The sequence below is a fragment of the Charadrius vociferus genome, unplaced genomic scaffold, assembly GCF_000708025.1.
Source record: "Charadrius vociferus isolate BGI_N301 unplaced genomic scaffold, ASM70802v2 scaffold248, whole genome shotgun sequence".
Lineage (NCBI taxonomy): Eukaryota > Metazoa > Chordata > Aves > Charadriiformes > Charadriidae > Charadrius > Charadrius vociferus.
Genome location: NW_009649851.1, coordinates 1,757,201 through 1,771,455, shown reverse-complemented (window position 1 = coordinate 1,771,455; position 14,255 = coordinate 1,757,201).

Below are 14,255 nucleotides of genomic sequence, written 5' to 3'. Positions count from 1 at the left end.
GTTTTTTTGTCTGGAAAAGCTCAGGGATCTGCTAAACAGGGAGTGCGTTTGCTCACTAGGTTGAGGCACAGGTTTTGGAAGTTGATTACCCTCAGGTGCCAAAACCACGATAAAGGAACACTCAAACTGAACTTGGAAAAACAGTCAAGCTGGGAATGCTGGGGCACGGTGGTGTTTCCCATGTTACTCAGCTGACCTGCTGCAGGGTGGCAGTCTTTGCTGAGGCTGAAGGCTTAAAATTGTTAAGATGGGCTCTTGCTCGGAGCATCCCAAAGGGTAAATGCAGTGCTCACTGTAAATACGGCATTTCTGCCATACTTACTTGGTTCTGTTGGAAAGCTAAGTTAAAATTGGAGGTTTGAACCAGGTTCTGGGTTTTAAATGGGGGGTAAGCAGAAGTATGTTCGAGGTCTTAATCCCTGTGTTGTGTGGCATGTGTTGTAAGGCCAGAAAACTTGTGAGCAGTCTCGATATTCAGATACTGTCCTGGGGCTCTGACCATGGGAACACTTGGTTGAAAGGAATCAGGTTTTGTTTTTAAAACTTTGTGGGTGTTTGGCTGCTTGCTCAATCTTTCGAGGCTTTTGTTCAGGCTATATGAGGAACAGTTGATGATAAAGGGAACGAGAAGGAAACTAGTCTTGGTACTTTCCTGTGTCCTAACAACAGGGCAGGTGCAGAAAGGAGGATGGGTGGGACTGTCTTAGTAGCCCTTAGCTGGGAAGATAAAGAGCTTTGAGAAGCAGCAGATGTGGAAAAGGCAATGGATTAAACTACAGGGAGAGCATAACACCCAGAAACAATGTTATGAAGGCGGGCTATGCTTGCTTTCTCCAGATGTGCTACTGGACTTTTAAGACTGCACTTATTTTGGAGAGTTTGACAGACTGTTGTGGATTAAATATAAAGGGTAGATGATGTCCCACACAAACTCTAAATTGCATTAACACATGTAATATAATTAGTAATGTTCCTGAGCCAGCCGGCAAGTAGTACGCAGAAAATGCACTGTGTTGCTGCTGGAAAGTAAATACTAGTGTGGTCAGCTACTTTTTAAACTGGGTCCTGTGAGCTGTATTAAGATCACAGAATTTTCAGAGTTGGAAGGGACCTCTAGAGATCATCTAGTCCAGCTCCCCTGCTAAAGCAGGACTGCCTAGAGCACATTACTCAGGACTGCATCCAGGCGGGTTTTGAAAATCTCCAGAGAATACACAGTATTTGCTACTGGCTAATTTGCAGTGGCGTTAGCACGTCATAAATTACTACTTTAAAAAAAAAAAAAAATGCTTCTGACATGAAAATATTGTAGAGGGAGAAGTTCCTATGGCAAAGGATGGGCTCCAAAAATGCAAGTAGAGGCAGTGATAAAACCTCTTCGTTCCTTGTCTGTTAGTCCTAGGCATGAATTAATGCATACCAGCGGCAGTTTTAGTATCACTTGAACTGGACTGCAAAAGAGTGATAGTACAGTACAAACACTTGCCACGTTTCTTACCACAAATGTAAAAAATGAACTTACTCCAGTGATATGGATAGCTGATATGATTTAAAAAGTTTTTTGTGAAGTAGTGTTTTGAGACCTGTTGTAGGTGACCCTGCTCTGGTGGGGGGGTTGGACTAGATGATCTCCAGAGGTCCCTTCCAACCCTGACCGTTCTGTGATTCTATGACCTATCTGGGACCGTATATCCAGTCCACAATGCAAACGTAACACATGTTTGTCCTCACTGTAAAATGCTGTAATCTGAATAGGTAAGGTAAGCACTCTTATAGAAGAAGGATCTGCTAGGACCAAGTGGTGGACTATCTTTTTGTTGCCATTATTTATAAAGGAATGGAGTTCAGTGTGGAATCCCCCTCTAAGCGAGGGATGAGAGGTAGGATAAAGCAAAGCAGTGGTAAGAGCCACATGGAGTGAAGATGAAGGCGGCACAAGGAGAGGAACTGGCTAAGGAAAACTGCTGGTTACAGGCATGGAAAGTTCAACCGAAGCGGTTGCAGCTCCTGGGTGCTCCCCCGCTGTGCTCCCCTGCGGCTGCTCCTGAAGGATGGGGTGTCCGAAAGACCCCCCGGGTGGCGATGGGGGGCAGAGGGGTGCTGCCACCAGATTGCTCTGGCCCGAGGGTGGGCCTGCAATAAATTCTGTTGTAGAGGTGAAATGCACAGGGAACTATTTTAGTGACGACCACAAGATGTCACCACTGGTAGGCACGCATATATATTTAAAGGCCGTTTAAGAGCTGCTCGTACCGAGACCCTTGTACAGAGTTAAAGCTCTTATTTTTCCAAGCAGGGGAGGAATGAGCGACAAGAAGCATAACAAAGCTGTTGATCTATAATTAAACGGGGCCATGTGTCACTGCTATTTCAGAGTATTTTGTTCTGCGAACTCTGTAAAATCCGGAGCTGGGGGAAAAACAATGATTTATAAATAGCGGTTCTGAAGAAATTCGTGTGAAAAGCAGGAAGGATGCTCGCAATCCGAAACATTAAATGCACGTTAATTGCAACATAGCACAAATACAGGAGACAAAACAAGTAATATTTGTGTATCATTAGTAACGTGTACAATTGGCAGTCAAAAAGTTATGTATAAACACTTCATGCTCAGCTAAATAATACATCTAAATGACTATTACTGTTAGTATGAGAAAAATGTAGTCGTTCTCATCTAGGCACCAGTCCTGATGTTTCCCTAAGGAGCGGGGAAATCTCTTGAATGTGGTGCTGACCTTTGAAAGTGAAACACTTTTGATGCTTTTCTCCTTCCTACTGCAACTTTCAGGCAACGCCTGCTATGACTTCTAAGCAGTAATAGTTCATGTGTGCTCTGATAGTTGTCCTGAAAACTGAAATATGCCCGTCCTTCATTGCCTCTCAGAAGAATGTCACATTCCTGAACAGGCTTCTTGTCTCACCGTAAAAGGCATTCTGTCCGATCTCTTTCCTTCTGAGACTAAGCCATTCTGTGTCTCCAGCTGATTTCTATTATTTACAAAATAATCGAGTACCTTAATGCAAGCGTGAAGGACCACACTGGCAATGTGACCTGGTACCTCTTCTACATAGTCATCCCTCTCATTCAAAAGGCTAATATGGAGTAATTCTGAGGGCCACTTTTTCAAAGTTTTAGAAGGTACTAGAAACTTTTTGTTTCTCCCTAGTCCCACTTTTAAAATATCCACTCATCCAGTTGTATTTCTGGGAAGTGGGAGGGAGAATACCGTGTGAATTCTGAATGTTTTGGCACTTTTTTTTTTTTGTCTTGTAGATTCCTAATTTGCAAGGTGCACACTGATGTTGCTTACCTCTCCATTCGGGTTGCCTTTATGAACTAGTCATCTTCTTGATCTTTTTTTGTAATTAAAAGGCAGTGAGACCTCTCCTGTTTATCTTTCTCTTGAACAACCAGCTTGAGATCATTCAAATCCTCATTACAACACCAGACTTCACGATGCTATGAACATCTGCCAGAATCTAATACCATGTTTTGTAAGGTGTCTGGGAAGGCATCTGTCACTGCCGAGTCCGAAGGTCTGGGCTCCATCGTTGTTGCCAGAAGCTGCTGTGTGATGACTTCTTCCCAGCAGTGTTATTTCTAATGTCTTTTGAGGGCTCTGGATGTGCAAATGGAGAATACACACCTGTTTCCCCCTTGAAGCATCAGAACAATCCCTTAGCAACTACTATTTGAATTCTTCCTGTTACTGGGACTGGGTCTGACTTATTCCTCCGGATTGTTTACTAGTTAATATGCTGCAAAAGATTCCTCTCTGGTTTTGCCTTTCAAGAGTTACGTGTGATTTGCTGCACAAGAACAGGGGACTGTTGCTGAATGGGATGAGGGATTTAGTGACAGCAGACACAGGTATTGCTGAGGTACCCGGAGCCTTCGTTGCCTCGGTCTTGACCAACAGGCCCATGTGATTAGTGAAAAGGTAGGATGAGGAGAAGAGCCAGCAGCAGTGGATGAGGATCAAGGCAGGGGTTACTTCAGAGCACTCAACCCATACAAATCCACGGGACCTGGCAGGCTCCATCCAAGGTGGTGAGAGAACCAGCTAATGTCCTTGCAGGATAAAAGTTGAAATGAGAGGTTCAGACTAAATATAAAGAACCTACCATGGAGACAAGCTTCCCAGAGATGCTGTGCAGTCTTCATCCTTGGAGGTTTTCAACACCTTACTGGATAAAGTTTTGAGCAACCTCGACTGACCTCATAGCTGACCCCAGTTTGAGCAGAAGGTTAAATAACAAACCTCCAAACATACCTTTCAAGTTTAATTGTCTTATGATTTTTACAGAAGACCAGCATTTGAAAAAGGTAGGTACTGTGGAGTAAGAGTTCTGTTTGAAAGGGGGAAAAAAAAGTTCTCCCACCTAATTTGATGATAAGAGTGGTAATGTCTAATGTGCTCGAATCTGTTATGTCTGTGAGGGAAATTGCTGACAATTCTCATTTTGATACTTATGGGAAAATGGGTAAGAATATCATTATAATTGATGTCCTGGAGATGTGTCATTGTGGTGAAGGATGCTGGTTGCAGTGAATAATGCAGCTGCCCTGAACCCAAACTGGGATAACCTGAGATGTGTGTCGGGGCCTAACCTATCAAAACCTTTCCACCAGGACTGTGACAAGCACCCACCATGTGTTACCTTTGGTTCTGTATGTGCGATTGTACACCCAACCCATTGCATCTATCACCGAACCCAACCTGCAGCCTGAGCTGTGAAGTGCACGCTTCCCTCAACCGATGGCAGGCATTGGCTGGATGTACTGCAGCCTACTCTGGACCTCGATGGGACATCAGAGACATGGGTCTCTAAAAAAAAAAAAAAAAAAATGTTCCTGAGAGAACTTTTAAAACCAGAGTTTCCAGTTAACGCAGCTTGCTGCTTCAGCTGAGCCTGTGCCAGCCCCTGGTGTCGGGTTTGCAGTCATGCACGTGAAGAAGGAGGTAGTAGCACCAGACTGTGGTGGCTGCCCAGGGCATGCCAGGCTTGAATCACTGGTTGAAGTTCACCAGAGATCCAGAAAGGGGAAACTAGGAGCAGGGGCTCATGCAATTGGTATGTTTTTAGGGGGATAATTATGTACCTTCGCTATATTTTTGAGTCTGTTAAATGCTACTTCCCGCTATGGAGAAGTCAGTTGTTTGTTGGTAAGAAGCAGCTTGTCGAGTGGGATGACAAGGTGACAAACGGTGGTGGTTTGCAGCTCAGGGTCGGATTTTTTTAGATGAATGATGAAACAGGCATTGTACCTTGTGTGCGGAAGGACAGGGTGCTTTGGTCTCTAATGAATGGGAAATCAATACGTTATGAGGCTTTCAGTTTAGTTTCCAGTTGATCATCTGCCAAAAGTTTCTGCTACTTAATACCCAGATATGGGTCTTCTGAAATCAATGCCCTGTGCGAAAGCAAATCTCTGCTATAGTTTTATGGCCTGGTGAAGGATTTCGCAGTTCAAAGCTCTTCTCAGCCAGAGCAGGATCAAGTGGCTTTTTTTTCCATATCTGGAAATTGCATTATTCATGTCAGAATGACATTTAAAAGCCAAAAAGTGTAATTGGGGTGTATGTGTTTTCCAGTGTGAAATCCGTCATTGTTTTGTATAAGCCCCTTCGAGATGCGGTGGGGCTGACGTCTGCGTGGGGCTTTGGTGCTTATTTTTTTTCAGATCTCCCAAAGACGGCATGTATTTGAGGTGTGGTGGCCACCTCATTTTTAGCTTGTGTCACCACACTGAGGTGACAAAGCTCCCACTTCCCCAGCAGAGGGGGCAGCCTGAAGTACACGGGTATGTGTCTCTCGGATTTCACTGCAAAATCTCAAATTAATGTTTTGATACTTTTATGTACTTCAGATTCTGTTGTTTGGTTACCTTCCTAAAGTAATCCTTGCTTCCTGTGACGCTTAAACAACATTAACTTATTTTTTAAGCTTTAAGAATTAATTTTTTAAAGGGTAAGTTGGCTAACTTGCTATTCTTCTTCTTTTTTTTTTTTTTTTTCAGATTCAGACTTAAAAAAAACTGAGGGTGAGCCCTGCTCTGATGCTCTTGGTGCCAGGTTTCTTCTCTAGCAAGACTGTGGTTGCTTAAAATTTCCTGTACTAGAAGCCAGTCAGTGACAGTCCTCATTACTGCACCGCTTTAAGGACCAGGCTGCCTGGCTAATTTATCTGCTGTCTGTAGTAAGTTACAGAAATCTGCAGGAGCATCAGTAGTTGCATCTGAGGACAGAACCACAGGAAGCATTAACACTTTGCTTGTGGATGACGAAGCTGGCAGGAACCGTGGAGGAACAGCAAGGGGAACGTCACGTATAGTGCAGGGGAGGGATTTAAAACACCTTTTGGCTTTAACACCCAGTTCTGGGTCTTAAAGTTCTGGCGCCGATGCCATCACTCCTGCAGGAGCCTGAGGTTTGAAGGGTGCTGTGAACTGGTGGCATCTCTCAGGGTGGAGGCAGGTGGTGCTGAGACCCGGCATCCTCCCCCGGCCAGAAACCTTCCATCGTAACCTTGCTATTGCTATGCGACGTCCTCTGTGCTCGTTTGCCTCCCCATCTGGAGCTCAGTCCCAGCAGCGAGGATGTTATCTGCTTTAATGTTTTTTTCTGGGAGACGGTGGTGCACAGGGCAAGCGCTCGCTGGGAGCTCGCTGGGGGAGCGCTCGGCCCCTGTGGGAGCTCTGGGAGTTGAGGAGCAGCGCAGGGGACAGCATGGACACTGCGCTTGGCAGGGGTGGGCTGAGAGCAGCACTCCTCTCCGCCTGTGCTGCGTTATAAACACATCCAGCTGCTGCGTGCACACCTATTGGGGCTTCAACCTGGCTGCAATGAAGTCATTCATCTTTTCTGGTGCTTAGATTATTTTTATTTTTTTTTACTTTTATTCCTTGCAGAGGATATGGATTACTGTAGGCACAGTAACTTTTATCTAGGCTTCTTAGAAATATATATATATATTATTTTTTTTTTTTTTAAAGTCACCATGGTTTTGTTGAACCTGAATTTCTGTTGGTAAAGCTAGGAGCTTTTGCAAATATGAGGATGCCAATCCAGAGGGATGAGTGCAGTCTAGAAATCCCCCAGCAGATGGGGACTGAAATTGAGCTTTTTTTTTTTTTTCTCCCTCTTCCTCCCTCTTCCTCCCTCTTCCTCCCTCTTCCTCCCTCTTCCTCCCTCTTCCTCCCTCTTCCTCCCTCTTCCTCCCTCTTCCTCCCTCTTCCTCCCTCTTCCTCCCTCTTCCTCCCTCTTCCTCCCTCTTCCTCCCTCCTTTTTTTTCTTTTTTTAATGAAGAACAAGGCGGTGTTCTTCTATTTCAACTCCTCTTTCATTCCTCTAAAACTCAGGAATGATTTCTTCACAATCCGTCTCTGGAGTTGAAGCATCTGATACGGCTGCTGGACCTGAGCAGTGTTTTGGGGTCCTGCATTTCTCACCCAACTTCTTTCTGTGTCGCTCCCTGCTGCAGTTATGCATCTTTCCTCTCTGCTTCTCCTGGGCCCTCTCTTACACCACTCTTTTCTTTCTCCTCCCTGCTTTTTTTCCAGTTTTTGTATCCCCATTGTTAGCTGGTCTATGTGAACGGGAAGATCTACATGAGCATAGCTCTGCCTTCTCCAATCGCGTGCCCAGGTACAACCTGGCACCATGAGGGCCTCTTAACTAAGAGCAATAAAACTTTTTGAAATGCAAAGCCTCTGTGGTGCATCTGTCCAAGCCCCAGGCTGGATAGATGCACTGTGGCAGATTTTCTGTGCTTTTTCCTGAAGAGCAGAGCTGCGAGCCGGCTCCTGGGGAGCTTTGGGGCTGATGTGAGCTGCTGCAACCCCAGGTACACATCGGGGAGTCACTAGTGCCCCAAAGGAGGGGGACACGGTTGAACATAGCATCAGCGTCCAGAGCAGCTTTGTACCTTCTTTAACCCAACAAAGTTCTGAATGGTCAAAACAATTTTTTATGTTTCATTTCTTTGCTCGTATAAAGGAGCAACGCTTTGCTGAAGGCCACTGTAACCATCTGTCGGCACAATCTCAAGTTTGAAGCACAAGAATTTCTGCACGTGGGGGAAACTGGCAAATATTAGGGAGATGAGTAGGGGATGAAAAGAGCTAATGAGCTACTTAGACATTGCCGTGGCAATTCGGACTGTGCAAACGGATGAAACCAGCATGCAGTCCTTTCAGTGATACGCTCCGTGAGGAAGGCAGTCTGCTAAAGAATACAGACCAGGACCTGTGCCAACATGAACTTTATCCAATTATAGTATTTTCTATAGAGTAAATATAGCATAGGTGTAGAATATATAGTAAATATAGTATTTTCGAATCGCTCAAAGAAAGAAGTCGAGCTCTTTTGAGCGCAGTGCCGGTTCCTTTTATTTGGAACCGGAGGGACTTTGAAACAGGCAGGGACTGCACGGCCGCCAGGAAGGACGACAGGTTTCCAAACACTTCCAAGCAAGAGGTGATGAGAGGGACGGTGTCATCCTGTGCACGCGTAGGATTTGGGGGGCATTGCAGTGCTCGGGCAGCTGGAGCAGGGCTCGGGGCACTACAGGCAGCACGGGTGTCTGCCAGGGTGTCTTGGCTGCTGTTGGGAAAGCTGTGCGGATTCAGTTTGCTTTCTGCGAGATGAAAACAGCGACGCTGGCTTCTTCACAAAGTGCTTGGAGACCGACGGATGAAGCTGTTTATTCTATCAGGAGCAGAGTAAAGTTATAATGACTCTTGGAGTGAATTTTCAGAAGCTGTGTTATCCTTTGAGAGGAAGATGAAATACAGAAATATGCCAGAGGCTCTTAAGGCTGTAAATACCCTCTTTTTAGACAAAAATTGTTAAAACCAACTTTCATGAGCTTTACTTTGGCAGGGTAATGTGCGGGCATGTGGAAAAACAAACAGCAGCATTCCTCGTTCCTTAGTTCCCCAGCATAAAACATTATATTATTCAAGGCACTGGCTTATTAGTCCCTGGCACAGATGTTAGGAGTCTCCACCGCTTGGTCCCGTTGGTACGCGTTTCTCCTCATTACGGCTAGCTCTTCTCCAGCAGCACAGATGCTTTTATGCTGTTTTCTTCTGCTGCGGTAGGACATAATGTACCTTGCAGTTTTTTTTTAAATTATGTAGTGTTTTTTTGCAGGCATCTCATGCTTCTTTGAGGGCAGCGAAACCCCGCATGAGGAGGTGGGCTCGGCGGCACCGCTCCTGCACCCGGGGACACGCGTCGCATCTCACATCACTCCTGCCCAAGTACCTCGAGCTGCAGGAAGAGAAAGTGGCGCTGACAAATGATTGAGACTCTTAATTCCTAAATCGGTCAGGAGAGGGTATGAGTAGCTTTGAGGTTCTGCTGACTTGTTTTATGGATCTCGCTCAGGACCGCATTTAAACCCCGGGGATCACCATATTTGGGCTTGGGAATAAACCCAAGTTTCTTTCTTAGTACAGCCCAGATATTGATTCTGCAGGGTGTTTGTTTAGGTGCCAGAGGATTTATACCTGTTTTTTTCTTGAGGTTTCCCTGTTGCTGTCCTAAAATCTGTCTGGTTATTGAAGAATTGTGTGTTTTGTTCAAGTCAGCCTGAGTCCCCCTGGAGCTGACATGCACGCTGGGTTGCAATAGTCTCCTGCTGGTATCTCATAAACATCACCCGGGCACCCTCCCCCAGCAACATGCCGGAGGCAGCGGGTGTCTTAAAGCACGGTACAATGATTTTTCTGGAAAAGTCCCTGTTCACAGTGGTGCTTAGGATGTGAGGTCTCTGCCTGTGGCTTGGGGTCCTCTGTCTTCACTCTCCCCTCTCCTCCTCACCTGGAGACAGGCTGGCCACGGGGTTGAACACAGGCAGACCCTCAGCAGGAGGAAGAGAGGAGGAATCTTCTTTTGTCACAATCATGTGGAAGGGGCAGTTAGTGCCCCGTTGGCACAGGTCTCCATCACAGGGCACTGCCTGCAGAGCATCGTCCCCTCCGGGCAGCAGCCCCGAGGGCTTGCAGAAATCCTCGCTTGCGTAAGCACTAATTAGCAGTGCTGAAGGACGTGTAATCTCATTGAGGAACTTTTCATGGCTGTGGCTGTGGCTGGAAACCAACCTGAGCGGTGCTGACAGGTGCGGCTTTGAGCCTTGACTGATACGGAGGGACACCCCGGCAATTCCTCCACTGGACATGGCCCCACTGGCGCTGAGTTTCTGGAGCAGCAAAGCAAATGCCATATTGGGCTCTGGCCGGTGCCTTTCTGGTAGGACAGATGCAGAGATCTGTCTGTCTCTATCTAGAGCTCGCCTCTGGACTCGGGCTGGACTGTAACGAAGGGCGGCTTCTGCGGCAGCAGGCACCTGATGGTGGGACAGATGGTTGGTTGTGAACATAATGTTTTGCTGGAAAAACCTCTGTCTGGGGATGCCCAAAAGCCTCACAGTATTCCCAGACTACCTAATCTGGAATTGCTCTCTGTTGTTGTTTGGTTTTTTTTTTTCCTTTCCACAGTTAAACCTGTTAAGCCCCATCCAGTGACTCAGCAGCTACTTTGTCACTTGTTTGCAGTATGGTATGTGCCAGCATGAAAATGCAGGAACAGTCTGTTTGCCTCAATGCTGCCACTAGTTTAATTTCTGTGGCATGCCAGCAGCTCAAACCAATATTCTAGATCACACTTAATTGGGTGGTAAAGTAATTTGCCATATACTAAACACCTGAAAAAAGGGAGGTTTTGTGCCTTCTCGGTGCTGGGTTCCGACCTTTCCCCCAGCTGGCACTGGGATGGTGGCTCTGCGGTGTGGCTCTCCAATGCTTGTAATGAAGAACTGAAATTTTATCACTGCTCCGGCATTAATGTGCTGTAATCCAGAAGCCCAGCCCCCCTGCTCCCCCCGGATTGAACACTGCTGCTTTGAGATGCCCCCGTATCCGCAGTGTGCAGGGGAAACCTCTTGAAACAGGGAGCAGATGTGACTCATTTCGGATGTGTGTCTATCTGCCCATGCACAAACACACGGTGACACATGCCTTGCGGCACTGGTAGCAGAGCAAATGGCAAGAAAAACATTTGTCTTTCTGCCTGAATTCTAGCGTGGATCTGATGTGTGTCTCTTCACCTTGCAGAAGCTTATGAGTGCCCCAGCTTCCCCAACAAAGCTTTTTTTAAAATTTTGAGTTTGAATATTGTCAGCAGTGCAAGTTGTGGGGTCGGATGGAAGAAGTGGAGTTGGGAGACTTGCAGGAGCTGTAGATACTCACAATTAATGACAGGCAAACGCTTCACTATCAAAGTCATTAGTGTTTGTTTTGAATTAGCGACACAGGAGTTGGGGAAACTCCAGAGAGGAAGAGTTGGGAGGTTTTTGCGTTCAGGGAGCTTCCCATCCACATTCAGGAAGCAGGGAGACGCTTGTGTCCTTGGAAGCTAAATTTGCCACCCAGAGTATTTTTCTGAGGCTTCTCAAACCGTTGGTCACCTGCAGCAGAGCAGTGGAGATGGCACTTTTTTTTGCTCTTGAGTACCTCCTGCCCGAGGATGTGTGTGGAGGGGTCTCCCAAAGCTGGCACGGGTGAGTTCTCAAAGCACTGGTCTGCCAAAACGGTACTCCGTCTGTATACAGAGCTTGGGTGTAGGTTTTGGTTTTTGGTGTGTTACCTGTATGGAGAGGCTGTATTTGCCATGAGGTTTGGCAGGGTCAACCCAAAATCTTCACAACCCACCTGCCTCAGTGTGCCAGGACAGTTTTCATTTCTGACACCAGTATAAGGAAATGAGGTTGCTGGGACAAGACAACTCTGGATGCACAGTTGCGTTTCCCCTGGTCTCAGCATGAGCCGCCACGGTTGAGGTTCTCCTACTCAATGCTCTGGTCCAGGATGAATGAGAAGGAGCCTGAGGTGCCGGTGAGCTTCAGGTGAGGCATGTGGCGAGAAGAGTCTGCGCTCCAGCAGCCCACTTGTGCTCCTCACTCTTGAGCTCCTTGAAGTGTTTGTTTCTGATGGAGGCTTCCCTGCGATGCAGGAGCTTGTCAGGGTGATTTTCAGCTGCTCCAGTGTGGAAAACGTTGGCCTGAGTAATTCAACAGCCGAGTAAATGGTCAGGTTTCAGCCTGCCCGTTTACAATTTTCTTAGCATGAGCACAGCAGTGAGCAGCTGCAGGTAGGTGGAAGAGATGTGCTGTGACTAACTCTGCTTTCCAGACTGTTCGTTTCCTCCAGGTCACTCAATGGGGGTTATAAATAAGATAAATGGGAACACACTGCCTATATGCAACATCAACAAAAGCATTCGTAAGAGGAGTCAGTTTGATAAACTCACAGGATACACGCAGTTAGGAGGAATGAGGCTCAGGCGACTTAATTGTCAGTTCAAGAAAACGTGGATGATGTTTTCCCTGTTTGAAAGAAGTGTGGCCAAATAGCGCCCATATTTAGAGAAGGTTTGATTTGGATTAAAACTGGTCCGTGAAAAAAATCTCAGTTTTGCATGAATACCTTTGAGCTAGAAACAGGAAGGTCTCTGGCTGTCTGCGGGGTGGAGCTCTAGGAGCTTCATCTGCGTTCTGGAGCTCTAGGAGCTTCTAGGAGCTTCTCGCTACCAGCCTCTGCAGCTTCAGCCTGAGAGCACTCATCAGACACATTTGTTTGTGAGATGAGGGACTGGGGCTGATTTAACCCAAGTCCCTTCCAGTCCTTATTTATGTATGCTTGCGATTTTCAGTCATTTCTCCTGGGAGATCTTGCCCTCAGGAGCTGGGAGTGCATCACGCAGCTTAAGAGCAGGGCTGGACACCTGGCTGGCATCGCAGCAAGGGAAGGGGCCAGAAGATGCTAACGCAGGCCAGAGAGCCCAGGCTGCCTGGGAACGGTTTGAAAGCGGTCCCCCCATCCCCTGTGCAGGTACAGAGACATACTGGGTCACCGCGGGGACACGATCCAGCTGTGTCCATCATTGCACAGCCAAGCATCTCAGCAACCAAATTTCACAAACGTGTGGCACTGCCAAGCTGACGGCAAGCAAATATTTTAAAGGAGATGCAAGAAACCACTGCACAGTTTGAAGGCAGACCTGTAATAGTGCGGCTTGAAAATGCAGAGAGGCTGAGCAAGTTCTACTGAACTGTTGGGTTTTTTTTCTGAAAGGAAAACCACAAGTTAATTTGAAGGAAGAGTATTTATTTATTTATTTATTTTTGTGGAAAGTGGTTCAGTTTGAACTACTGTTGCACAGTCCCCTTGTGTTGAGGTTATTGGAACTGATCAGGAAATATTCAGTGAGTGGGCAAGGTCGGATTCCCACCAGTGGGCAGACACGGGCACCCGGGAGCAGAGCAGACCCTGTGCTGTCTGTAGCTGCTGGAGGTGAGACGTGCCTCCGTGAGAGACCCACGTGTCCTCAGCACAGGCCCTGACACTGAACATTGCTGGTCTCCACCAGGGAAACGTGGACAGGAGCCATGAAGCATGGTTTGTCTCTGGGTCCTGTGCCCGAGACCTGCGCTTAGAAGAGTCAGGTTGAGGCTGGATGGACGTCACGCTGACACCCCCGCACTGGGGCAAACCGGGGCTGTGCGCTGTGCAAAACCAGTGACTGCAATGGTGGATGCGAAGCATTTTTGCTGTACTATGGAGTGGTCCCTGGAGTAGTCTGTACACCGATCTGTTGGACGCCGGGGCTGCAGGTGCGGTGCGGTGGGGCCGTGTCCCCAGCGGGGAGGTGGTCCTGCCAAGCTGCCTGACCACGGCTGGCACCCAGCGCTGCCCCTGTGCCCAGGGGATGCGATCGACCGTTGCCTGCCAGGAGGAGCACGTTGGTGAGACCCAGGGACCCGCTGCGGGGTGGGAGATGGCTGATGTCAGAAGGATGGACCCGTATCTGTGGCAACCGGAATAAATAAATAAATAACCCGCGTGTGCTGGAGCAGGAGGCGTGCGAGCGGCTGCTCCCGAGCACGGCTTCGCTGAATATCTCTTAAGCAGCTTATCACCCTTGCTCCAGTTTATTACCTGAGCGCCTTTGTGTCTGCCGGGAGGCTGAGAGCATCCTGTCGCCGGTCCTCCGGGCAGGGACTCCGGGAGCCTCCTCCTCCCTCCATCCCGCCCTCCCCGGCGCAGGCAGTGGTTTGCTCCGTACATCCAGAGCTCGATGTGAAGCTGCCGCTCGGCGGTGAATTTTGGCCCCAGCGTGCAAGGCCAGAGGCACCCACCTGCATCCCTGCAGTGGGCCTGTCTTCAGGCAGGTGTTTGATTCCCGAGC